This window comes from Herpailurus yagouaroundi, unplaced genomic scaffold (genome assembly GCF_014898765.1).
Source record: "Herpailurus yagouaroundi ecotype Mexico unplaced genomic scaffold, PumYag 222, whole genome shotgun sequence".
Lineage (NCBI taxonomy): Eukaryota > Metazoa > Chordata > Mammalia > Carnivora > Felidae > Herpailurus > Herpailurus yagouaroundi.
Window position 1 is genome coordinate 17,154,185 of NW_024412453.1, and position 27,032 is coordinate 17,181,216.

The following is a 27,032-nucleotide window of genomic DNA, read 5'->3' on the forward strand; positions in this document are numbered from 1 at the left end:
CATCATCTCTAATCCGGACATGCTACACATTGTGAAGATGTTTCCTCTGTAGGTGTTATCAGTAATCACTCAGAATGGTAACATTGCTGCTGCTTCTTCCTGGGCTCACATTTTCTGAGCAATATATGGAGCTCTGAGCCAGTCCTTCTTGGTTATATCCACTGAGCTCCCTCTAGTCTAACTTGTAAAATGGAAATGGAAATAATCCAGACATATGGGCAGACACTTGGCCAATTGTTTTTCCTTACAGTTCAGGTCTCATAAACAGACAAGGCATAGATGGTCATATATGACCGCAAGGGATGATTGATGATCTCAGAACTGTTTCCTTGGCTCCACTTAAAAGAAAGATGTAGCGAGGCGCGCCCCTGCAAAGGCTTCCACCTTAACAATCAGTGATTGGTAAAGCCCCACTGATCTGACTCTTACCCGGAAAGAAGGGCAGTTATGACAGTCACCAGGAGTCCCAGGTTTGCTTCACTTTTCCAGACCTGGCCAGAGATTATTGGTTTGAGGGGAATGGACTTGTCACTGGGGTTTTCAGGCTAAGTCTGCATGAACAAGGGCTAAAGCACAGAGACTCAACCCTTGGTGCAGGAAGGATGTTTGAGAGAATCAGAGGGCCAGCTCTTTACGAGAGCCACCATGGCCACTAGGGCCATATTCCCTAAGAGGCTCATTAGAGAAAAGGAGCAAGTAATTGTCCCTTTTCCTCCTCGGGCTCTTTTAGGTCCAACACTGGTAATAAAGACCTATTGTCGGAGTTATGTAATTACTGCTTTAGGGCTTGGCAACAATCTTGGGGGAAATCATCAGCAAGAACTTTCCTACTAGGGAAAACTTACGGTCCTATATTTTATACTCCACTCCCACTGGGGTAGTGTCCTTGTTAGGAAATATACATGATGCTACATATTAAGAGAATAAACTTTGTATTCACACAGCTGTGTCCTTACTTCCCGGATCTGCCATTACCGGTTGTGTAATCTTGAGAAATCTATCAACCTTCACAGAATCACAAAATAATATTCACCTTGTACAGTTGTGTAAATGAAGTAATTTGAGTTAAACATCTCATGACCCTTAACCTCATCGATGCACTGGGCTCGAACCATGTCCACTACGTAGAAGCTAAAGATGTTAAGTGATATTTACATCTATCGTCCTCTGCTCAATCATCTGCGTTCTGGATAAATATCATTTGTAAACGGTGTCTTGTGTTTCTCTTCATATAGCAGTCGTCATTTTTATACAGGGTCAGCTGACAAGTTTTTTATCCTATATTCTATATTTTTATTATGTATTTAATTTGAGGTAGACTATGAACCATTTTTGAGTCTATTTATAAATTAGTATAACATGGGTGCCAATGAGGAACATAGAATTTCTGAGTCCAGTAAGTATCACTACATAGCACTGAAGGCAAGATCTGGCTTTAAGGCGCCCATAACGCTCTTGGTCTTATGCACTGTAAAATTTACTTTCCTAAGTTGATAATATTAAAGAGTTACTCTTAAAAACCATCCACCTCAATCAGAAGTGCCAGTTGAATCACTAAAAAAAGTCTTCTGGAGACCAGTGTTACTCTAACTGATCTTACACTTAGGTTATTTATAAAGAATGTATTCTTCATGCTGATTATGATGTCTCAGTAAATATCATTCACCTGTTCCCAGTAACTCAAGGTAAGAACTTCAGGGCCATAGGGATCCGCATGTCTCCATAAGATACATGTTATCAGATATCAAGTTCTGTACATTCTATCTCCAAAAATTGGCCTAAAAACACCTCACCATGTGAATTATCAAAAATCTGTGGAGGAGGGGAAAGTAGTCACTGGATTACTAAAGACACTGTTTGCAAGCGACAGAAAACCAACTCCTACCAGTTTAAGAAGTGGAATCTATTGGCTGATGTAATTGCAAAGTCCAAATTTCTTGCAAGTTTCAGGCAGGGCTAGATTCAGGGACCCAAATAACGACATCAGGACATGTATTTCTTATCTCTCTATTCTGTTAGTTTCTGTTTGACTTCGTTCTACAGACTGTGTCTCTCCATGTGGCAGACAAGATGGCCACCAGTACCTCCAAACTCACATCCTCCTAAACTGGCAATCGCTGGGCACAAAGAACTTCTCTCTATCCATGTTTTTTTTTTAATTCTTTAAAAAATTTTTTAAGTTTACTTATTTATTTTTCAGAGAGAGGGAGAGAGAGAATCCCAAGCAGGCTCTGCACCACCAGCACCAGAGCCTGGTGTGGGGCTCAAACCCATGAGCCATGAGATCACGATCTGAGCCAAAATCAAGAGTCAGACACTTAACCGACTGAGGCACCCAGGTGCCCCCTTTTAAAATTATTTTTTGGGGCGCCTGGGTGGCTCAGTTGGTTGGGCGACCAACTTCGGCTCAGGTCATGATCTCGCAGTTTGTGAGTTCAAGCCCCGCATCGGGCTCTGTGCTGACAGCTCAGAGCCTGGAGCCTACTTCGGATTCTGTGTCTCCCCCTGTCTCTGCTCCTCACCTACTCATGCTCTGTGTCTGTCTCTCAATAATAAATGCATGTCAAAAAATTTTTAATTATTTTTTAATGTTTTATTTATTTTTGAGAGAGAGCATGGGAGCAGAGAGAGAGGGGGACAGAGGATCCAAAGCAGGCTCCGTATTGACAGCAGCAAGCCTGATACGGGTCTTGAAGTCACAAGATCATCACCTGAGTCAAAGTCGGTGCTCAACTGACTGGGCCGCCCAAGCACCCCTAAAATTATTTTTAAAGATTTATTCCCTTTTCGGTGTAGGCACCGTGGAGTGGTTCAGAGGTTTGGAATGAGGCTTCGCAATTTTTTTAAATATGGAAGCTTCACGAATTTGCGTGTCACCCTTGTGCAAGGGCAAGGGTGGATCTCTGTATCATTCCAACTTTAGTATATGTGCTGCCAAAGCAAGCATGTGATTTTGTTTAGTAAACTCTACCCCCAACATAGGACTCAAACTCAAGGACCCAAGATCAAGAGTTGCCTGCTTTATCGACTGAGCCAGTCAGGTGCCCCTACCAGTGTTTATTTATAACTTCAGGTGAGACCATGATAATTTCTTCTTGGATCATATGCCCAAATCCAAACCAATCATTCTGGATGGGAGAGTAGGATGTTTTGGTAGTCTTGGGTCTTAAGCCCAATGCATTCCATGTGGGAATCCAGTGATGTACATTATCATCATGACTAAATGTAGGCAGGGAGGAGTTTCCCAAACAGATACAAAGAATGGGAATGGGAAGGAATGTCCTTGAACAAAAAATCTAGTTACTAAGATCCACTCTTTGCTCCAAGAGCTGAGTTGTACAAAGGAATGGAGAAGGAACACTTAAGACAAAAGGATAAATTAGTAAGCTGTTCTAAAAGGTGAACTAAACAAACAAACAAAAAATCTGCAATTAATGATAACCCAGTATCAGTGAGCACTCCTAGCACCTAGATCTTGGCTTCTAAACACCATTTCCCATTAAAAAGAATTAGGATTCCATAGAGAAAGGGCTGATTGAAAGTCTGGGCAGGAATAAGATAAGGTGAGTTTGGGACATTATATGTATGTAAGTAAATAAGCAAATACTCAAAGTTCAATGAGAACATTTCTAAACTGCAAATGACTTTCAAATGAACCACTATATCCATACATTTTTCTTTCTCTTTAGGCTTGAAATTTTTCAAAGTAAAGATATGTGAATAAATAGAGATCTTTAAAAAGGAATAAAGATGTGATATTGAAAAGACTCCCCCCCACTGGCCAAATTTGAAACAATTTGGGCATCAAATAAATAAATAATAACTATAAGTAATTACAACACTTTAAAATATTAAAATCTAGTAATCAGTAATAATAGTATAAAAAAGAGAAAAATATAAGGTGATTTGCTATAACTGGAGGTGAAAGTCAATAAATAAAGGGAAAGAATTTAGCATGTACTCTGTCTTTTAAAAATGATCTGAAGTTCATCTTGGGTTCATTTTGGGGGGAAAGCTCTTCTTTACAGAATAATGCCAATTAAGAAATATAGAAAAATGAACCCACAAACATATGGCCAACTAGTCTTTGACAAAGCAGGAAAGAGTATCCAACGGAATAAAGACAGTCGTTGCAGCAAGTGGTGCTGGGAAAACTGGACAGCGACATGCAGAAGAATGAACCTGGACCACTTTCTTACACCAGACACAAAAATAAACTCAACATGGATGAAAGACCTAAATGTAAGACAGGAAGCCATCAAAATCCTGAAGGAGAAAGCAAGCCAAACCTGTTTGATCTTGGCCGCAGCAACTTCTTACTCAACACGTCTCCGGAGGCAAGGGAAACAAAAGCAAAAATGAACTACTGGGACCTCATCAAGATAAAAAGCTTCTGTACAGCAAAGAAAACAATCAGAAAAACTCAAAGGCAACCAACAGAATGGGAGAAGATATTTGCAAACGACATATCAGATAAAGGGTTAGTATCCAAAAATCTATAAAGAACTTCTCAAACTCAACACCCAAAAAACAAACAATCCAGTGAAGAAATGGGCAAAAGACATGAATAGACACTTCTCCAAAGAAGACATACAGTTGGCCAACAGACACATGAAAAAATGCTCAACATCGCTCATCATCAGGGAAATACAAATCAAAACCACAATGAGATACCACCTCACACCTGTCAGAATGGTTCACAATAACAATTCAGGCAACAATAGGTGTTGGTGAGGATGTGGAGACAGAGGATCTCTTTTGCGCTTTTGGTGGGAATGCAAACTGGAGCAGCCACTCCGAGAACAGTATGGAGGTTCCTCAAAAACTTAAAAATAGAACTAACCTTCAACCCAGAAATTGCACTACTAGGTATTTATCCAAGGGATACAGGTGTGCTGTTTCAAAGGGACACATGTACCCCAATGTTTACAGCAGCACTATTAACAACAGCCCAAGTATGGAAAGAGCCCAATGCCCATCGATGGATGAATGGGTAAAGAAGATGGGTTATATATATTCAATGGAGTATTACTCGGCAATCAAAAAGAATGAAACCTTGCCATTTGCAACTACGTAGATGGAAATGGAGGGCAGTATGCTAAGTCAAATTAGTCAGAGAAAGACAAATATCATATGACTTCACTCACATGAGGACTTTAAGATACAGATGAACACAAGGGAAGAGAAGCAAAAATAATATAAAAAACAGGGAGGAGGACAAAACAGAAGAGACTCATAAATATGGAGAACTAACAGAGGGTTACTGGAGGGGTTGCGGAGGGGTGATGGGCTAAATGGGTAAGGGGCACTAAGGAATCTACTCCTGAAATCACTGTTGCACTATATGCTAACTAACTTGAATGTAAAAAAAAAAAAAAATGAAATGAAATGAAATGAAACATTCCATGTAAAAAAAATAACGATCTATCTTATGTTGTCTAATATTACATTCACATAAAAATAAAAAAAGAAATACAGAAAAATGATGGAACTAAGAAATCTTCATTCTTTAATTCCCAGTGAAATAAGTGAAGGAATGTTAAAAGCAATATGTCATAGAGGCATTTGGGTGGCTCAGTCACTTGAGCCTCTGACTCTTGATTTCAGCTCAGGTCATGATCTCACAGTTCATGAGGTCCAGCCCCATGTCAGACTCTGCTCTGACAGCGTGGAGCCTGCTTGGGATCCTCTCTCTCTTTCTGCCCCTCGTCCACTTGTGCACGTGCTCTCTCTTGCTCTCAAAATAAACTTAAAAAATTGTTTTTACAAACTCACTACCACGACCATCTTTCCCAGTGATGCAACCTTTACCAAGCTATCACATAAAATCACTAATACCTCCAATTCCAATACAACACCATAGGATTAACGGAAGCCTTCTCTTTTCCCATTTCCATCACTGAGAAATCTGGTTCCCATTAACCTCAATATATTAACTTATTTGTTTAGCTCCCTGTACATAGCCCATTTCCTGACCCCACCAAGCTGCCTTCTAGGTTGGCCACAGCAGGCTGATCTCCGGCCAGCCCTGTACCTGGCCCTGTGCCAAACTAGCTCTCCTGTCTGATCTCAAATGAGAACTGTTTGCACCAACGTTTATGGGCTTGATTCTCTAGACAAGTGGCTCACAACCATAAGACACTGGACATATGGGGGTATTTTTAGTCGTCATAACTATCGGGGTGCTACCGGCATCTAGAAAATAAAGTGCAACAATGCTGTTAAACATTCCACACTGCACAGGAGAGCCCCCACAACAGAGAATGATCTGGCTCACGGTGTCAAAAATGCTAAGGTTGAGAGTATAATACATCTAATTTAAATGATATAGGACTAGGCACATCAAAAGATCTGAGTCTTGCCAACTTAAGAAGTTTCATTCGAGGACATCTACTGGGCATGTATTTCAGGCAAGTCGGTTTTCTCGCCCTCCTCTGCTGCCTAGTGTGCAAGCCGAGGGACGTGGACGTTCACACGGCCCAGCAGGATTTGACCCAGGTCTCCTGGTCAGCAGGTGGCTCAGGGACTCCAAGGCCCAGGATCCTGAGGCAGGGGCTCAACAACAAAACCCACCCAGCAGGAATACATCCCCACGCTGAGAGCTTGTGTCTTTCATAAGCTGTAGGTCCCAAAGGTGCCCGAACATACCCAAAGCCACTCGTCTAAGAGAGTCTTCATTCACTCAAGTGTTTATTGAGCACCTACTATAAGCCCCTACTGGTAATACAGCAATTAGCAAAATGTTTTTGTTGTTGTTGTTGTTGTTTAAGTAGGCTCCACACCTGGTGTGGAGCCCAATGCAGGGCTTGAACTCATGACCCTGAGATCGAGACCTGAGCTGAGGTCAAGAGTTGTTAGCTTAACTGACTGAGCCACCCAGGAGCCCCCAAAATTAATTTTTAAGACAGAAGAAAAAAGGGAGTCGGATTCCAGATCAGAGGAAGTTGCTGCTTTTCATTTTTGTTTTCCTCCTCACCAGGCTTCAGGTCTGCAGCTTAAAAGAGCACACCCACATTTAACCTGAACACAAAACACACTAGTCATCTTCTTAGGGGCCACTGATTCTCTCTCCCCCGTTAGGATACTAGCCCTGCTCACTTTCATTATTTAAAGGGGGATAAGGGGGTGGTGCCTGGGTGGCTCAGTCTTTGAGTTCCCAACTCCGGATTTCCGCTGGGGTGATTGATCCCAGGATCGTGGGATTGAGCCCCTTGTAGGGCACCACGCTGAGCATGGAGCCTGCTTAAGATTCTCTCTCTTTCTCTCTCTCTCTCTCTCTCTCTGTGTCAGCCACTGGCACACTCTCTCTCCCTCTAGGATAAAATTAAAAAAAAAAAAGAGGAAAAGGAAACTGGGGGGGGGGGGAAGCACTAGAGGTGGCTAGTCTGAGATTCAATTCCGGATGGGGCACCTTAGCAAGCTCAAAATCCTGGCGTGGTATTTCCGGGGACACGGGGCTCACACTGAGATTCTAACACTGAGGCTCTGGAGGAACTATAAAGAGTCACAGAAGTAATTATATTGAAACAACAGAACCCCACGCAGAAAGTCACCCATAATCTTAACCCAGATCAAGACAATGTCATTGCTGGCCTGCATCACCTCAATTCTCGCCAAGCGCCCATTCAATTCTGACATTTATATCACAGGCGCAACGTCTGTTCTCCACATTTTCTGTGTACCTGTTGAGTTCCATACTCTGCATTTTGCTAGAGTCTCTCTTCTCTCCCCTCCCCTGTGTGTTTCTGCGTGTTCACCGTTTCTTTCTTGGGCAGTCCTGCAAAAAGGGCTGAGGGTTGGGAGTTGCCATTTTAGGGAAATAGGATCACATCTCTCAAACTGGAGTCTTTCAGGCCCCTGCAAGTTTGAACACTGGGAGCATGAATTGATTTCCCCGATCCTCACCTCGTTCGGGGTACGGTTCCTAGAACCTAAAACGTCCCTCTAACATGTAAAGGTTAGACCCACCCTACTACCCCAGGTGGGACTCGAACCCACGATCCCTGGCTTAGGAGGCCAGTGCCTTATCCATTAGGCCACTGGGGCAACCGCCAAGATGACTGCTTAGTGGCTAGAAAGTGATCCAGAGATTGCTTTGGGTTTTTACTCAAAACCAGGCCGAGTCCGTAGTGTGTATTCCAGCCTCCAGGAAGAGCCGCCCTCCTGGAAACAAGCGCCCCCTCTCCGCGGAGCTCCCGCGCAAGGGGGCGCAGTCGCCACCCGCAGCGCCCTCCTCTGCCTGCGTTCCTGCAGCTGCTCCACAGGCCTCGCGGAGTCTGGCTCTTCTGTTTGCTCCAGAAGGGGTCCCACGCTCAGAAACGCACTGGATTCTCCTTCGGATGAATGGATTCAGAGCGCAGTAGGGGGCTCCGGCTGGGTCAGACGGTGGAGCGTTGGGCCTGGCCACCGGGCTGTGTCGTTGACAAGTGTTCGGTCCTCTCCGGGCCCAGCGTGACCAATGACCCCGCAGAGCGCAGGGCTGGGAGGTAGACGGTGCGGGGCCGTTACAGCGTGCAGGGAGGAGGCGACCCTCCGGGCTCTCCGAGGCTCCCCCGCTGGCCGAAGTCAGAGCCTCCTGCGCCGCGGTCCCGCGCTGGGCGCCACAACTCCGGGCTTGGCTGACATCCAGGGGATGGCGACCTCCCGGAAGATCCTACCCTGGGCCTCACCTTTCCAGGCTTCGCCCGCGAGAACTGGCACCGAGCGCCAGACCAAACCCCTCCGCTTAGGGCTGCCTGGAGCCGAAGGTCCGGGTATCGTGCACACACACCCTGCAACTTTCCCCGCAACACTCCCCCCAGTTATTCACTGAGGCTTGTCATGTAGCCAATGATTTAAAAAAAAAAAAAAAAAAAAAAGGGGGGCGCCTGGGTGGCGCAGTCGGTTAAGCGTCCGACTTCAGCCAGGTCACGATCTCGCGGTCCGTGGGTTCGAGCCCCGCGTCGGGCTCTGGGCTGACGGCTCGGAGCCTGGAGCCTGTTTCCGATTCTGTGTCTCCCTCTCTCTCTGCCCCTCCCCCGTTCGTGCTCTGTCTCTCTCTGTCCCCAAAATAAATAAAAACGTTGAAGGAAAAAAAAATTTTTTTATAAAAAAAAAAAAATCAGCAGAATCTGGAGCCGCTCATGATTCTCTCTCCCCATCGCCCTAAGATCTCCGGGACCTCAGAGCCTCCTTCGCCACACCTCCAAATTTATCCTTTATCATTTGTGCAACAAAATTCGGGGGAGAGGGGGACCTCGCCCTTCCGGTGAGAGAGGTCTCCGCACTCGCTCGCCTTTTATTTAAAATCATCTGCATTTTAGCAGGAGAAGGCGGAGGCCCCCTGAAACGCGCTGTCCAGCCGCAGCTGGCGGCCCGTGGGGGCGGGACAGGGGTCATCCATGCATCCTCCTCTCTCGGGGCCACAGGTTCAAGGCGGAACTCAGGAGCAAGTTCTGCTCTCTGCCTTCGCCTCCCCTGTTTGCGGAGATTGGCAAATGCTCTCGGTGCGTCCCGCAGGTTTGGGGATCCACGCAGCCCGGTGGTTTTCCACATCCGTGTAAATGTGGCCAGGAATTTTTTTTTTTTAACTCTCTCGAAAGCTCTTCATCGCTTTTATGTGTGTTTGTTTTGAATATCCAGCATTTCCCGTTGTTTTTAGCCAGTGGGTTGGTCCCCCCCAAATCCCGCCCATTTGTGTTACTGGAAACTGTAAGTCTCTCCTGGTGGTTTTCTTTGTAGCAATTTCCTCAAAACTACTAACAATTTTTTAGAAACAATAAATAAAGGTTAAAAACAAACCAACAACAACAAAAAAAAACTTTGGGACAGGGATGACTCCCCCCAGGAAATCTGATTCGACGGACAGCCGCGGGGGCTTGCATGGGCTCTGAAAGAAAGAGATTTGGCCTGAGATTTGCCCACAGTCGCCCAGAAAGCGGGACCCTTCACCCGTGGTGGAAAGCAGCTCTCAGGGATTGGAACTCCTTAGGGGTCAAAGTCAAACCCCACCTGGGTCTCCAATCGCCTGGACCTCACAGCCTGACGTTCAGAGAGTAGCACAGGACCCTAGTCGTGACTGCTCTCGGTCCCCTGGTGGGCTCTGGGACCAAGGCAGGGGAGGGACAAGGAAATGGAGGGAGGAGGTGGGGGAAGAAAGGAGAAGGGAGAAGGGCCCGAGCGCCTCCCCAAGTGCGCACCCCACTCTGCCCCCGCAGTCGTGCCGGCGTATGAAATCCTGGATGCTCAGCAGCGGGCCTCTGAATGCCCCCCGGGCATTGCTGGACTTGAACCTCAAAGTTGTGACTGTGGGGAGCGTTGCCTCTCACGGATTCCCCTCCCCCAACTACTGGCCTTGCACTAAACCTGACGCAGCCGAGGGAGGAGCGCCCTCCCCGGGGAGGCCTGCACGTCTGGATCCCCAGGATTCCAATTTAAAAACTTTTAAAAAGCACCCGGGGTCGACCGTAGGCTTTCAAAGATTCTCTCTTGCAGTGTCCTGTTTCCACGCCCAGTGGCTGAGGTCCCGGGACAATTCCTCAATCTCTGAGAGGGTTTTGCACGCACACACACACAAAAACAAAACAGGGCTCGTCCGGGATTTGAACCCGGGACCTCTCGCACCCTAAGCGAGAATCATACCCCTAGACCAACGAGCCACAGGGACGCGTGCCTCCGACTCTCTTTATGACTTCGTGGCGACCCGGGGGTTGGGACAGGCGGGAGCAGGGAAGTGACGCGAGAAGGAGCTTCGGATTTCAGACCCGCGGGGAACCGCTGAGTTCAGAAGGGGGTGGGCGGGCCCCTCACGCCCCCCCCCCCCCCCAATCCGGTGGCCTCAGCGCTGACGCAGTAAGGAGCCCGAGGCCACGTAGACGGTCCGTGCGTCCCGGCGCCTCCCTGAAGTCACTTTGCAGACATTCCTCGCGGCCAGGAGCACCCTGACGACACCCTGGGGCAAAAGCCAGCGCGGGGCTCCCGGTAGGAGGGGCAGCTTTGCGTGTCTTTCGTTTCTAGGTCAGTGGGACACGTTGCGTGGAGGCGCAGCCCCCGGTGTCCGTACGACTTCCTAAACTCCTCCTGCAGGGTTTTATGGCCCAAACCAAGAAAACAAACCGCCCAACGTGGGGCTCGAACCCACGACCCTGAGATTAAGAGTCTCATGCTCTACCGACTGAGCTAGCCGGGCGCCCATTGGTCGTGACTCTAGATTCTAAAGTGATCTGAAGTTGATGGGAACCAGGTAAAGTAATGAATTGGACCTGAGCACCAGCGACGTTCAGTAGCCAAAACCCCCGGGCCCCACAGAAATTCCCCACTGCAGCAAGGGTGCTGCCAGCCCAAGACTTCCCTCCCGTCCTCGGGGCCTCTAGCTGGGGAACCCTCCTGGGCCCTGTGTCCGCGGAGGCCGACCTGGCGTCAGGCGCAGGAGGAGTAGCCCCCGCAGCTGAGTGAAGGGGCCGGAGCCAGCGGCGGAGAGAAAGCCTCAGACAGGATGTACCACAGTTACTTTAAACACTGACCCCTTGACAGACATCTGGATTATTTCCAGGGTTTTTTGGGGTGTTTTGTTTTGTTTTGTTTTGGTGGGGGGGCTGTTACAAACATGTAACACCCAAATAAATACCCAAAGGTGCAATCGAGGTCATATGGTAGTTATGTTTCCCTTTTAAAGACACTGCCACATTGTTTCCTAGCGTGGCCAGACCGTTTTCCTTCCCCATCAGCAGTGTATGAGTGGCCCAGTTTCTCCAACAAAATATTCAATAGAAAGAGTGGCAGCATCCCTCTATCTCCAACCTCAAAGACAATATTGCCAGGGATTCACTATCAAGTATGAAGTTTGCTGTAGTATTTTGTAGATAATTTTGGTAATTATGGGTGTTATCTCCTTTTGCTAGTTTGCTAAGAATTTGTTTACATATTTATTTAGGGGGGGGGGATGAGCAGGAGAGGGTAGAAAGAGGGGGAGAGAGAATCCCAAGCAGGCTCTGCACTGTCAGGGTAGAGCCCCAAGCAACATTTAAACCCACCAACCAGGAGATCTTGACCTGAGCCAAAATCAAGAGTGATACACCTAACCCACTGAGCCGCCCCTCCTAAGAATTTTAAAAGTCATAAATGGAAGTTAGATTATATTGAATACTTTTCCTTGAATTTGTTGCATACATCAGATTTGTCTAATGTCAAATAAACTTCGCGTTCCCTAGGATAAACTCGACTTGGCCATGGAATATTATCCTTCTTATATGTCATGAGATTTGGCTTGCTAGTATTTTGTTTTAGAATTTACATCCATTTCCATGAGATTATAGATTATGTGCTTTTAAAATTCTTTTTCGTGCTGTTTAGTTTTCATATCAGAGTTGTGCTGGCCTCGTAAAATGTGTTGTGGGATTCCGTCTTCTACTCTGTGAAAGATTTTGTGTGAGATTAAAATTTAGTTCCTTGAATGTTTGGTAGCATGCCCCCACTGAAGCCATCTGAGTCAATAATTTTCTTTGGAGGATAATTTTTGACCATTGATTCATTTTCTTTATTAATTTAAAGGTCATTTACATTTTTATTCCATTTTGATCCCATTAAGGCATGTTTGTTGTTGTTGTTTGTTTTTTAAGAAGGCTTTCTGCCCGGCGCAGAGCCCAACACGGGGTTTGAACACACAACCCTGAGATCAAGACCTCAGCTGAATCAAGAGTCAGATGCTTTAATTGACTGAACCACTCAGGCACAAGGCATGCTTTTTAATTCAAAGAATTATGTATTTTTCTAAGTTTTCACAAAACTGTTTAGCATATGCTTTTAAGTTATGTAATGACTCTGAACTCATTCTTATCCCTGATATGGGTTGTGTGTCTTCTTCCTTTATTTTGTAATCAGTTTTTGCAAAGTTTTATCAATAACTGTTTTTTTTTTCAAGATCTGCTTCAGGATTTGTCATTAATCTCTATAGTATGCTTGTTTTCTAGTTCACTGATTTCCTATCTTATTATTTTTCCCCTTGTTCTAACTTCTTTGGGTTTATTTTTGCTGTTCTTTTTCTAACTTCTTGACATTAGTATTCAACCTTTCTTTTCTATTCTATGCATCTAAGACCATCAATTACAGCTTTAGCTAGGTCTTACAGGTTTTGGTACTACAGTATTTTCACCATCATTTATTTCCAAGTATCTATTTCTTCGAACTTTCTTTGTAATTTGTTCTTTAATCACGGAACTTCTACAGGTGTGTTGCTTAATCTGTAATCACATTGGGATTTTTTTTTTCAACGTTTATTTATTTTTGGGACAGAGAGAGACAGAGCATGAACGGGGGAGGGGCAGAGAGAGAGGGAGACACAGAATCGGAAACAGGCTCCAGGCTCCGAGCCATCAGCCCAGAGCCCGACGTGGGGCTCGAACTCACGGACCGCGAGATCGTGACCTGGCTGAAGTCGGACGCTTAACCGACTGCGCCACCCAGGCGCCCCCACATTGGGATTTTTTGGGGGGTTTTGTGGTATATATTTTGACCTATCTTTTCATTTACTATTTCTGCACCTTTTTAACCTGTTAGATACATCTATTGAATTTTGTTTCACTTTTTGTGTATTTTTATTTTTAGAGGAATTTACATCTTTTTCAATCTTCTAGAGCATTTTACATAGCTTCTGTTCTCAAAGATATTTTAATTAGTCTTCCATTAGTTTATGCATAGTAAGATTAGTTGTATTATGATCTGTGTCTTCCAATCTTAGCATCTGAAATCTTGGCAATTTTATTTCCATTGCTTGTTGTTCACTGGTTGTTGCTCATGGTGCCTTATTTCCTTGTTGTTCTTGTTTGTTTTGTGAGTTGCCCATTTCCCTTGTAAATTTCTCGATGTATGGAATTCTGTGAGACCTAGAATAAAAGTGTCTCTGCACAGAAAATTGTTGTTGATTTCTGCCAGGGGCTCAAGGACTTACCATTCATAGGTCACTTTAAATTAAATCTTCTACTTGAAGGTTTTGGGTTTTTTTCCCCAATTGGTCCTCAAGTACACAGAATTGGATTGTTCATGATCCTTGGTTCATAATGCGCTCTCAAATTCACCATCCTCAACAAAAAGGAAGACCAACAGTTGTCCAACACCATGGTCCTCTCCACCACCACGTTCTTTTGCTTCCTTCTCTCCGGTGTAACATCCTTCAGATCCTCTAAGAGGCAGAAGGTCCTGGCACACCATGGCACTCTTGTTTCCACACATGCTGAAGGCATCTGCTGGGAACTTGCAACTCCACAGAAGTGCTTTCCCTGGGCCCCGGAGCCCGACGACGAGCAGGGAAAGGCTGGAGGAGTTCATCCCTGTCCCCTGAGTCCCACTTTCCTTTCAGTTCCGGTACTGGGAGGAAAGGTGCCTTCCCCCCTGAGGGAGTGTTTTATAGGAATTTGGCACCTGGAGGCATCCCCTCCTCAAGGTTCTGCAAAACAGCGTCCACCCTTGTAGAGCTCTTGAACGTGGTCGGTCGGGCTTAGTCACACGTGCAACATATTATTCTCTAATACAGTTTTAAAGTGTTAACATCTGTTTGACCTTTTAGCTAGCGGGGCAACGAGTTCACGGTCTCAGACCAATACGCCCACTATTCTTCAAATGCTTCGGTTTTCAAGCTTCGTCGTGTTGGCAGGACCCGGTCGGTTTCTCACGCGGCGAAGGCGACCCCCATCCACACACAGCCGGAGCTGCAGAAAAGGGGGGAGGGGACCCCACCAAGGCAGGGACCAGGGCAGGAGCTGCGGGGAGAGCCCCAGGAGGCCACGCCCACGTGTGGGGGGGGGGGGAAGGGCTCGGCGTCTGGGGGTCCCTCCCGCCACGCTGCAAATACCAGAAGTCCATGGCCAGTCCTCAAGCTCCCGCACTCCTGAGCCCGGGACGGCGCTGGGGCCCCGCCTTGCCGCGCCAAAGGCGTCCTGGTGCACAGGAAGGAAGGACACCTTTCTCCCACCCGGGTGCCTCCAACTCCGACCGACAAAGCAGCATTTAGAGACGTGGCTCTATCAACGCTTTGGCGACTGGACCCCAATTAAGTTTTAAAGGCAGCAGTGGGCGGCGGCACTGAGCCAGCTTGAGGCCTTTTTAAGCTTCCCTCCCCAGGTGGAGCCTGGCGCGGGATTGGGGGTGGGGGTCTCGGGCCAGCTCTCCGATCCACGGGGAGACAAAAAGAAGGGCTCGTCCGGGATTTGAACCCGGGACCTCTCGCACCCTAAGCGAGAATCATACCCCTAGACCAACGAGCCCTGCTGCAGCTCGTGTCCAATCTCCTCTTTGTGACCGATAGGGCGTCCAGGGCGGGAACGGCGGAGCAGCGCGGGGAGGGGAATCGGTTTCAGATCCGTGGCGAAGGGCTAGAGGCTGGGATCCACGGCAGCGGAGGGAACCTAACACTCCCTGCGCCCATAAAGTGGGGAGCGGTTCCCGCGTGCCCCCAAACAAGGTGGCCTCCGCCGATTCCGCTCCGCGCTCCGCCCCTGGCGCGCAAGGGCGGCCAGCCGGGCAGGGGGTCCGTGCGTCCCCGCGCCGCCCTGCGGTCACTCTGCAGGAGCTCCTCCCGGCTGCTCTCCCCTCTCCCGCCCCTGGCAAGATCAAACCAAGACATCGAGTTTCCGACGTGGAGCCTACAACCCACGAAGCTGACTAAACCAGGCGGCCAGCGACCTTCCTGCCCTAGGATGACCTCGGCCCGGAGGGGCTGGCCCCTGGAGGGGGCTGGATCAGACCATCAGCCAGACCCCGCACCGGGGCGGCTCAGGGATGCCCTCCCCGGCTCAGCAGGGGCGGGAGGAGGGTCTTCAGGTCCTCAGGTGGTGGGGAGGATGAGGACACCGCCCTTGGGGCAGAAGGACTGCGTCCAGGGATCGGGGGTCGGGTTCCCGGCACTCTGCTGTCTCTGTGTCCTTCCCCGTGTCCAGGCGCGACCCATCCCCGAGGACCCGGCAGATCTGGGCTAGCGGGTTCGCTTTGTGCTGTCTGACCCCCTAACCACCACCCCTCCCCATCCATGGCGCGCATTTCCTTGAGCTCTCATCTGGGCAAGCCCGGGGGAATGAAATTCTGCCCACGGAATCCGGGGTGTCGCTCCCTCTCTCCCCTCCTCCCTCCCCCCCCCAAAAAAATCAAGTTAAGGGTAGGACTCACCTGAGACTCCAGCGGAGATCATCTGTACCCCCAGAAGAACCAACGATGCACTTTGCGGTCTCCTTTAACCTCGGTGCCGCGGATTCCCAGCCACGGGAGATACAGACCATGGGCGTCTCACGACTCACGGTGCCCTAGGTCCCACACGGGCTGTGCCATCGGGAGCCTCGGCCTGTTGGGTGCCGTCTCCGCTGAAAACGCGGACGGGAAAACGGAGGGGGGCTCGTCCGGGATTTGAACCCGGGACCTCTCGCACCCAAAGCGAGAATCATACCCCTAGACCAACGAGCCACCACGACACGTTTCTCCCTCCTTCTTCTGCCGCTGACGCACGCGGAAGCGCTGAAATCACCCCGATAGCTCAGTTGTCAGCGCGTGCACCTGTGAAGCCGGCCCTGTGGGTTCGCGGGTTCGCAGCCTCTGTCAGCTTTCGGACCGAGGGTTAGTTCTAGGCTCATCAACGGTCCACGAGCGGCCCCAGCGGAAGGAAGACCGAACCGCGGCCGCTCCCCAACCCACCGCTTCCCAGCTACGCAGCTGATCGCGGCAGCGCGCAGGGCAGGGCTCGTCTCCGGCCCAGGCTTGCATCCAGCGAAGGAAAGAGAGCTGCAGCTGTGCCCAGGGTGGACTGCGAGGGACACAGCTCACCCGCGGTTGGTCGCAAACCGGGACCGATGCTCTGCCTCCAATCAGCGGCGCCTGTCTTCCTGGGCTGGAGCGCTCTGCATTGGCCGCGGACGGGAGTGGGCGGGGGAAGACGGAACAGATCCTGGAACTCACAAACCACTGATCATTGGGGCGGGAAAACAGGCCTGACCCCTCGACTCCTCATTCCCTTGAAATACTTTGCTGAACTCTGACACTGAGTTCGGGCCTTGGGATCCGGCTCCTTCGCAGGGAGTGGGGCAGAGCCAGGGTCTGCCAATTTGGGACAAGAGACTGTTCAGGCTCCTGCCCAAAGGGGTCCGGAGGAGTGTGAAATGGGAAAGCAGAAGACGCAGGAAAGGAGAGAACTAAGAGGGGCCTCAGAGAGAAAACCTGGGCTTCCACCAGCCGGGAGTTGCCCGGCTCAGTCAGGAAGGAGGACTGGGGCCGGCAAGCAAACTTGAAGCTGGGACAGGAGTTAATGTCTCAGGGCAGTGTTCTAAATACTTTACTACAACAACAACAACAACAACAACAACAACAACAACAACAACAACAAAAGTTAAGTAAGTTAATATCCCAAACAAATCTTTGAGTCATGAGCTGGGATTATCCCCACTTCACAGCTGGATAAACTGAGGTCCTTGAGAGGCTGGGTTTCGGGGGCCCAGATCTGTGGGGCCCAGATGGAAAATAGTGGAGCCTAGTCCTGTAGCTCTCCTGCAGCCCTAAAAGAACTGCCCAGAATGTGTGTTCTGCACGTTTCACATCTAGGGGAAGGCTCAAGGCCCCAGCCCACAAGCCAAGGAATATATCCCCCCCCCCCCCCCCGCCCCCCGGGAGCACTCCAGAAGGCCCAGAGTTCCCCTGAGGCTGAGGCTGGGGGTACAGTGAGTACCAACCTGCTAATAGTTTCCCAGCGACAGGAGGGCTGTGAAGAGGGTCTCGTAGACACTGGGAAGGGTCCCTGCAGGGAAGCACTGCCAGGCTGGAGTAAGGAAGGCAGGCACAGAGGGAGTAGAGCCACCTGCAATTGGGTGGGGAGAGCAGAAAGCCCCAGAAATTGGCCCCTGTCACTGGGGTCATGTTTAATTCTAAACGTGTCTGTTCCTTATTCCCTCTGCTGTCTTCACCATCACCTGGGCTCCTGGCTTTCTCTGTCCATCCCTGCAGGGCCAGGGTGTCCCAAAGGGCTACTGAGGGCAGGGGAGGCATCTCACTCCTGGGGGTCTGAATCGAATGTGTCTGGAAAGTGCCCGGAGGCCACATCTTGGCGTATCATCTGGGTTATTCTCTTCTATGGGTTCCAGGTTGGGCTGGGCCTCACAACAGATAGATGGTAAGATTTGTTCAAGCTGGGAGCCCACAATGTCTAGGCGAAGGCCTCACTTACACCCACAGGTCCAGGGCTGTAAAAGGTAGGCCCAAGGTGGACTTCAGGCCATGTCCCTGGGATAAGAGCCTCAGCTCATCCTCCTCAAGGACAGCAGACTGAGTGGGGAGAAGAGTAGAGTCTGAAAGGAAGCAGAACCGTAAGCAGGGGGACCAGGGAGGCTCCTCGGCCCCTTCACCTAGTTCCCACACTGTGGAGGCCTCCGGGATCCGTGTTCCCTTCCTGCCTGACCCCGTGCCCACCCCCCTTCTCTGGAGACAGATCATCTCTTGTTCTGGGTTCCCAGGTGCACAGATCTGATGCTTCCCCCTCCACTACCCCCATCTGGGCCTACCCTGTGGTCTGACAACCTCATCACCCACCCCTGGAGAAGGTGGAGGATGTGAGAGTCATCTGGGATGAGGGGTGGAGAAGGCCCCACGGACCGATCCTGACTGACCCAAAGCCGACTCACGCCTGTGAGTGAGGCAGGGGGACCCGGTCGGTAGGGGAAAGGACCTAGACCCCACCTATAGGGACCTGCCCCTGTAGGCTGGGCTCTGCCTTTCTAGGCTTAAGCCACCACCGCCCCTAAAAAATACAACTCTAAAGATAAAGTGCCTCAGAAGGTCTCCCTTGAGGGTAAAGGTTACACCCAGAACCGCGTTCTCTTGTTGTAGAATGAGCAACCAGAGGTTTGTTTGCTCAAGAAGATCTCAGGGTGGGGATTAGGAGTTGTTGAAAAGCCTGCTGGAGCCCAAAAGGTACACCCGCCCAACGTGGGGCTCGAACCCACGACCCTGAGATTAAGAGTCTCATGCTCTACCGACTGAGCTAGCCGGGCGACAGTCACCTCCCCTGGGTGCTCTGTCCTTTGTATTGAAGCCTCCGGTGACTTGGCTGCAGAGGTTCTGGGGGTGCGGCGGGGCGAAACGGAGGAGCCGCCCCTCCAGGCCTGGGGACGAGGTCCCAATCTCTGAACGTGAAACGACCCGCTGACGCCCCCGCGGTGAAGGAAACGAGCCACCTCCTGCGACCTCAGGTGGCAAGGCTTGGGATCTGGGCTCCCGGAGTCCGCAGGCACGGCGCCCAGAATCCGGGGGAGCTGCGGCCGCCTCTCCGGCAGCAGGGTCTTGGGTCCGAGTCCCGAGGGCGTTGTCGGAGGACAGGGGCCTGCGCGGGTCCGAGTGCGAGTGCGGAGGGTCCCGGCTCTCGCCCCACCTCGTTCCTTGTCCTCAGGTCCTGGGGTCCTTCCCAGCGGGGTCCCTCTGCACGACGCGGAGTGAGGGACACTTCTCCCTAGCAGGAGAAAACCGCAGCCACCACCTGTCCTATCTGTGCTCGCACTATAAAGGCGAGACACCTTCCCGGCTTCTTGCCCTCCCCCCCCCCCACCCCCCATCCCCTGGAACCAGCAGAATCTGGACACTCGGGGACGCCCGAGGCTCCGGCGCAGGGCCGCTTGTCCCCCAAACAAGCACCGTATCTCAAACCAAAGAACGAAGACGACGGGTCGGGCCCTTAGGGACTCTGATCGCCCACCTCGCCGCTGGAGAAGGGACCCGAGGGGTGGTCCCCCCAAGTGTCCCCCGATACCACAAAGGGGAGGGGGGATTCGGCTCGGGCCCCTGCGGTCCATTCCCGAGAGGCACGCGCGGGGACGCTTCCCTCGGCCGCCCGGCCCCCACCTTCGCCCCCGCGAGGCGCGGCGGGGACTCGGGCGGCTGCGGAGCGGGGGCGGCACCGGGACCCGACGGGACCGGGTGGTGCCAGGACTCCCCGCCCGCTCGCGGCCCGAAACTAAGAAGCCGCACAGCAACATGCGGGGGACAGACGTCGCCCTGAACGCGGGGCCTCCGGCAGCATCGGCGCGCGGGCACCTCCACGGGTCTCGCGCGCCGATGCTGCCCGAAGCCCGGCGTTCAGAGACCCGTGGAGGTGCCCGCGCGCCCACGGGGAGTGAGGAAGGGGGCGGTGCTGGCCAGGGAGCCTGCGCCCCAGGGGCACGCCCCGGTGGCCTAATGGAGAAGGCACTGGCCTCCTAAGCCAGGGATTGTGGGTTCGAGTCCCACCCGGGGTAGGGTGGTCGTGTTTTTGACATTCCTGCGCTGGGGTGGTTTCTGTGGCCAGATTGTTGTCAGCCACCCCTGGGAGCGGCACCTCCTAGGACCCCGAGGTCGGGGCACCGGTGTTTTCTTTAATACCCGTGAAGGTGAGGAAAGAAGGGACTGGAGCTAGCTGGGGGGCGGGTGAGGGGTGTCTCACAGAGCGGAAAGCACACCTGCGCTCGCTCAGCTGGTTTGGGTGCTGATGGGTGGGGCTGAGGGCAGAACTTTTTCTGGGCCACCACCCATTAGCCCTCTGGTTAAATTCCTCTAGCTTTCCTGGTAAGGGGGTGAGGGTGGTCCTGATCCCTGGAACCTGTGTGCGGGGTGGCTCTTCTTAGCTTTTGGCGGGCTTTGGGGGGGAAGGAACAGATTAAATGGAGAGCTGAGAAAGTCCCATGGACCATACCCGGCAGATCGTCCCAATCTGGACCCACATGCAAAAAAAAGACAGAAACGGGGCGCCTGGGTGGCGCAGTCGGTTAAGCGTCCGACTTCAGCCAGGTCACGATCTCGCGGTCCGTGAGTTTGAGCCCCGCGTCGGGCTCTGGGCTGATGGCTCAGAGCCTGGAGCCTGTTTCCGATTCTGTGTCTCCCTCTCTCTCTGCCCCTCCCCCGTTCATGCTCTGTCTCTCTCTGTCCCAAAAATAAATAAATGTTGAAAAAAAAATTTCCTGGAGAAACATGACAACCTGCCTGGGGGATGGTGGGGGGGGAGTGTTCTTCCTCCAACGGCCTTGCCTGTTGGAGCAGGACCAGGCTCTAGTGTCCCCTAGCGGAGCTGTGTCCCTAAATCTCACCGATGGGGTGGGGTGGGGCCGTGGATGCTGAGGTCCTTAAGATGCAGATGTCCACTGCAGGGCAGGACCCCGACGGTGGCAAGGAGCAAGCGGGGAAAATGATATTTGATATTTTGATATTTCAAAAGACGCCTGGAGTGAGTCATCCTGAGAGAAATCAGAAGGCTGGAACTCACACTTATCGTCCAGTTAATATGACTTATTTAAATCAAGTGGGAGAGGGGCGCCTGGGTGGCGCAGTCGGTTAAGCGTCCAACTTCAGCCAGGTCATGATCTCACGGTCCAGGAGTTCGAGCCCCGCGTCGGGCTCTGGGCTGATGGCTCAGAGCCTGGAGCCTGTTTCCGATTCTGTGTCTCCCTCTCTCTCTGCCCCTCCCCCGTTCATGCTCTGTCTCTCTCTGTCCCAAAAATAAATAAACGTTGAAAAAAAAATAAATAAATCAAGTGGGAGAGCCTTTGTCTTTTCTTCACCTCGGGCCTGGGGACCGAGGTGGCCACAAAGCAGCCACAGAGCCCATCCATGAAGTGGATCCGAGTCCGCAGCCCAAATGTCAGCACGTGCTCCAACCCTGTTCGCCCCCCTCACCGGACTCCCTGGCAGCTCCAGGCCAGGCTCCGTGCATCTCTGTCCACACCAGCCGCGGGTGGCCAATTTCCTTATCCTTTGTCGCGATGATGGGCGTGGGGGAGGTGCCGGGTAGGAGGTCCTAGAGCCACCTGTCCGTAAACCCAGACCTTTAAGGCTGCACAGAGCGCGCTCTGTGCCTGGAGGGGTAGATGCCAGGACGGGCCACGCCCCACTCAGGGCCTGACTCAACCCGGACATTTTGGCGCCTCCCGAAGTCCTCTGATGGACTGGGGCTGGGGGTGGGGGGAGGCTGCTGAAGTTTCCTGGCTAGGCTCAGTAAAACCCTTAGTTTCAAGACTGTAGAACTGAGCCCCACCTTGGACATCAGATTTGCAGGGACGGTGCTGCTGATCAGCCGACGTTAAAGTTGATCAGCCCCCCTCCCCCCACTGCGGATGCTGACACCTTACATTTGGTGCTTCTGTGACCGACTGGATCCCCCTCCTGCGCGTGCCCCGGGCTAGAGGGGGGCTTCTGCTTTCCCCTCCACACCGCCAAGACCCTCACAGCTGGCTGAGGCCAGAAACGTTCACGTGGGCCTCTGCCCTTGGTTCATTTTATCCTGAACAAAGCCTACATTTTGAGAAATCTGACCCGGGAGAGGGTGCACGAGGGGGACCGCACTGGCCTGGCAGTGTCACAAAAGCTGGCAGGATTTTGCATCTTCCCTGAAGATAGGGAGCACCGCTCTTGCTGGCTGTCATTTAGGTCCTCACGTCAAATAAATCCTGAGAGGAGCTGGGGGGCGGGCGCGGTGTGTGTGGCTTCTGCCATTGGCTGATTTTCTCAGCAATTCCCTAGGATTCCCGGCAATAAATGGGCCCAGCGTTGACACTGCAGATCTTTGTGCAGCTGCTTGGAACTGAGAACCCTTTCTGAGATGGGGAGACCTTTCTGAGGTTGGGGGAAATGGAACGGGCTGTGGCTAATGAGCCTAGGACAAAGGCCAGAGTGGAGCTCCCAACCCAGACTGGGAGAGGGCGCTGTGCTTTGCCAAGTAAGCTAGCCAACACTGGGAACTTTCCGTGGTTCTCCAGGTCCAGGAGGAACCTCAAGCCCTCCGGGAAAGCAAAGTCCCGGAGTCAGACTCAAACCCAATACTTAGCCCTTAGCAAAGCCTAACCAGTGGACCAATTGTGTTTATGGGTGTTGAGGACACCTGCCTTCTGTGGACCCCAACACTGAGTGTCTGGACCCCTGCTTGCTGTGGTTTTCATCCCTGGAGGGACTATGAAGTACCATGATACTAGCTGTAAAGAAAAACCCCCTCGTAGGCCAAGTCAGATCCCACCTACCTAACTGTAAAAGCAAGACCCCGGGGGTGCTTGGCTGGCTCAGTCCATGGAGCATGGGACTCTTGATCTCGGGGTCATGAGTTCAAACTCCATGTTGGGTGTGGTGTGCTTAAAAAAATAAAATCTTTAAAAATAAGTAAATAAAGGGGCGCCTGGGTGGCGCAGTCGGTTAAGCGTCCGACTTCAGCCAGGTCACGATCTCGCGGTCCGGGAGTTCGAGCCCCGCGTCAGGCTCTGGGCTGATGGCTCGGAGCCTGGAGCCTGTTTCCGATTCTGTGTCTCCCTCTCTCTCTGCCCCTCCCCCGTTCATGCTCTGTCTCTCTCTGTCCCAAAAATAAAATAAAAAAAAAAAAAACGTTGAAAAAAAAATAAGTAAATAAAAGCAAGACCGCCCCAAAATAAAACTGTTTCCAAGAAATGTAACCACACATCCTAGAAAAATGTCCAAGAATGTGTATAGGAATACAAAAGTATCCAGCACCCCCCAGAATAAGATTGTAAACATCTGGCATTCAATTAAAAATTAGCAGACATGAAAAGAAGCAGGAAAACATACCCATAGTCAGGAGAAAATAATTAATAGTGACTCAGACATGAAGCAGATAATAGCATTGGTAGACAAGGATATTAAAACCCTTATATATTTTTTTTAATTTTTTTTTCAACGTTTATTTATTTTTGAGACAGAGAGAGACAGAGCATGAACGGGGGAGGGGCAGAGAGAGAGGGAGACACAGAATCGGAAACAGGCTCCAGGCTCTGAGCCATCAGCCCAGAGCCTGACGCGGGGTTCAAACTCCCGGACCGCGAGATCGTGACCTGGCTGAAGTCGGACGCTTAACCGACTGCGCCACCCAGGCGCCCCCAAAACCCTTATATATTTAAGAAGCTAGAGGAAAAATTGAATATGTAGAGATGTGGAAGACACAGAGAAAAACAGCCAATTTAACTTCTATAGATTAACTACAATAGTTGAGGTAAAAAGTACACTGGGTGAGATTAGTGGCAGATTAGACATTGTAAAAGAAAAGATTAGTGAACTTGAAGGCATAGCAATAGAGATGATTAAAAATAAAATCCACAGAAAGGAAAGACTGGAAACATAACATCGGCGGCTTTGGGACGATTTCGAGGAGACTGATATGTGCACAGTTGGAATACATGCAAATGGGAGAAACAGAAAAATATTTGAAAAAATGATAAAATTTCCAAATTTGACCAAAACTGTAAATCCACAGACTCCCCCCCCCCCCAAAAAAAAAAAACAAAAACAAAAACGAACAAACTTCAGGCATAAGAAAATATGAAGGAGGAGCTCCTGGGTGGTTCAGTCGGTTGAGCACTGACTCCTGATTTCTGCTCAGGTCATGATCCAGGGTCGTGGGATCAGCCTTACATCAGACTCTTCCACGTGGAGGATGGAGCCTGCTTAGGATTCTGTCCCTCTCTCTCCTTTCATTCTCTCTCTCAAATAAAACAGATAGATAGATAGATAGATTAAAAAGAAATATGAAGGAAACTATATCATGGCATATCATAATCAAATTGCTTAAAATGAGTGATAAAGAGGGGCGCCTGGGTGGCTCAGTCGGTTGAGCGTCCGACTTTGGCTCAGGTCAGGATCCCACGGTTTGTGAGTTCAAGCCCCGTGTCGGGCTCTGTGCTGACAGCTCTGAGCCTGGATCCTGCTTCGGATTCTTTGTCTCCCTCGCTCTCTGCCCCTCCCCCACTCACATTCTGTCTGTCTCTCTCTCTCAAAAATAAATATTAAAAAATTAAAGAGGATGAGAGACAGGGTCCATCTTGTACCGTAGAACATGCCTGTGGGGGTTCCAAAGTTGCCAGGGATAGCATTCAACTAGCCTGGAGTTTCTGCGCTGTGAGGAAGGCCAAGCCACATGCACAAGTCACGTGTAGAGGTCCCATTCCACAGTCCCAGCTGATCTGTTCATATGACAGCCGTGTGAGTAAGGGGCCTCTAGATGCTATTAGACATGAAGTCGTCCCAGACAAGCCCCAATTTAACAGATACAGGTTATGCCTGCCCTTCCCTGTTGAATTCCTGACCCACAGAATTGATAAGTATAAAACCATATTGTTTTCACGCCACTAAGTTTGGCATTGTTACACAGTGACAATAGCTGTCAAATGGTAACTATTAAAATAAAAGGCGGCAAACATTCAGTAGAAGAATTTGGGGGCCGCCGGGGTGGTTCAGTCTTAACCGAGCCTGGAGCCTGCTTAGGATTCTGTCTCCCTATCTCTCTGCTCCTCCCCTGTTCCCATTCTGTCTCTCTGTCTCTCTCAAAAATAAATAAACATTGGGGCATCTGGGTGGCTCGGCCAGTTGAAAGACCAGCTTCAGCTCAGGTCGTGGTCTCAGGGTGTGTGAGTTCAAGCCCCCGCATCGGGCTCTGTGCTGACAGCTTAGGATTCTGTGTCTCTCTGTCTCTCTGCCCCTCCCCCACTCATGCTCTGTCTCTCTCTGCCTCGGAAATAAACATTAAAAGAAATGTTTTTGGGGCGCCTGGGTGGCGCAGTCGGTTAAGCGTCCGACTTCGGCCAGGTCACGATCTCGCGGTCCGTGAGTTCGAGCCCCGCATCGGGCTCTGGGCTGATGGCTCAGAGCCTGGAGCCTGTTTCCGATTCTGTGTCTCCCTCTCTCTCTGCTCCTCCCCCGTTCATGCTCTGTCTCTCTCTGTCCCAAAAATAAATAAAAATAAATAAATAAATAAATAAATAAAAATAAAAAATGTTTTTAAAGGTATAAATAAAGCTCAGAAGTAATTAAGTGATACTGCCATTATTCACAGATGATGTGCCTGACTATGCAGAAAATTCTGTAAATTAGAAATGACACGAGTTTCACAATGTTACTGGATCCAAGACTGATACGTAAAAATTGGTTGTATTTCATACATATCTGCAAAAAATCACACATTCTATCCAAAGGGATGCAATTTACGATAGTTTCAACAACATCAAATACGTAGCAAAACTTCTAATGGAAGATATGCAAGACGTATCTCAGAAAAATATAAAACGCTACTGTGAGAACTTAAAGAAGACCTTAACTTCATGTTTATGAGTTGAAAGACTCAATATCGTAATGGCGTCAAACGACCTGGAAATGCCCTACGGAATCAAGGCTGTACCAGTCAAACGCCCCATCGCCGTTTCTGTGTAAACTGACAAGCTGATTCTCACACTCACATGGAAGTGCAAAGGGCCAGGGATCACCAAAACATATTTGAGAGAGTCACACGCCTGGATATCAAGACTTGCCCATGAAGAGCTAAACTGGGTTGGGCACGAGAGTAAACAGACCGCGGGACGAAGCAGCAAAGTCTTAGAACCACATACACTCAGACTCTTGATTTGTGAAAAAGTGGGCGCTTCGAACCAGGGGCGGAAAGGACAGTCGTTTAAATAAATCGTTCTGAATCAGAACTGTTCCCATTTCACAGACGGGGGAAACAGCGTCTGCATGGCCCGGTGTCTCGTCCAGGGCCCAGAACCCAGGCGGGGAGGGAGGGCCACCCCCGGCTGCGGTGCCGAAACCGGAAGGGAACTTTTTTTTTTTTTTTACCATCAAGAGGTCGATCCGCATTTGGAGCTAGGACCTCTGCGTCCCACAATGAGAGTCACACCTCTGGCCCAGCGTGGTGCGTTATTGCCGGCCACAAATATGAGCCACGCCTGCCACTTAAAATGCTCTAGTGGCACACGAAAACGCACAACAGTAAGTGAAAAGAAATAGGTAAAATTGATGGTGATAATATATTTTACATAACCTAATACGTCCAAAATGTCACTGCAACACGTAGTAAGAGCCCTTACTTTCCTTGAGACACGTCAGCGCATCTCAGGCGGGCCCCCAAGAGCACGGGCGGCCCAGCCCCGTCAGGTCCCCGGGAAGGAAGGGCTTCCTGAGCTCCATATTCCCCTTGTAAAAGGGTAGAAAGCAGGGGCGCGCGCCCCGGGCTCGTCCGGGATTTGAACCCGGGACCTCTCGCACCCGAAGCGAGAATCATACCCCTAGACCAACGAGCC

General features: G+C 50.4%; 8 non-coding genes and 1 pseudogene across 8 annotated transcripts; 1 reads left to right on the plus strand and 8 right to left on the minus strand.

The window, feature by feature from the left end:
* Positions 1-2,842: 2,842 nt before the first annotated feature.
* Positions 2,843-2,943, minus strand: LOC121019825 (uncharacterized; annotated as a pseudogene).
* Positions 2,944-7,973: 5,030 nt separating this feature from the next.
* TRNAR-CCU (transfer RNA arginine (anticodon CCU)) lies at positions 7,974-8,046 on the minus strand. The gene has a single exon. It is a non-coding gene; the product is annotated as a tRNA-Arg (tRNA).
* A 2,519-nt stretch (positions 8,047-10,565) lies between these two features.
* On the minus strand, positions 10,566-10,637 carry TRNAP-AGG (transfer RNA proline (anticodon AGG)). Its single transcript has one exon. It is a non-coding gene; the product is annotated as a tRNA-Pro (tRNA).
* Positions 10,638-11,094: 457 nt separating this feature from the next.
* TRNAK-CUU (transfer RNA lysine (anticodon CUU)) lies at positions 11,095-11,167 on the minus strand. The gene has a single exon. It is a non-coding gene; the product is annotated as a tRNA-Lys (tRNA).
* Positions 11,168-15,164: 3,997 nt separating this feature from the next.
* TRNAP-AGG (transfer RNA proline (anticodon AGG)) lies at positions 15,165-15,236 on the minus strand. Its single transcript has one exon. It is a non-coding gene; the product is annotated as a tRNA-Pro (tRNA).
* Positions 15,237-16,353: 1,117 nt separating this feature from the next.
* TRNAP-UGG (transfer RNA proline (anticodon UGG)) lies at positions 16,354-16,425 on the minus strand. Its single transcript has one exon. It is a non-coding gene; the product is annotated as a tRNA-Pro (tRNA).
* A 2,497-nt stretch (positions 16,426-18,922) lies between these two features.
* On the minus strand, positions 18,923-18,995 carry TRNAK-CUU (transfer RNA lysine (anticodon CUU)). The gene has a single exon. It is a non-coding gene; the product is annotated as a tRNA-Lys (tRNA).
* Positions 18,996-20,158: 1,163 nt separating this feature from the next.
* Positions 20,159-20,231, plus strand: TRNAR-CCU (transfer RNA arginine (anticodon CCU)). Its single transcript has one exon. It is a non-coding gene; the product is annotated as a tRNA-Arg (tRNA).
* A 6,729-nt stretch (positions 20,232-26,960) lies between these two features.
* TRNAP-CGG (transfer RNA proline (anticodon CGG)) lies at positions 26,961-27,032 on the minus strand. Its single transcript has one exon. It is a non-coding gene; the product is annotated as a tRNA-Pro (tRNA).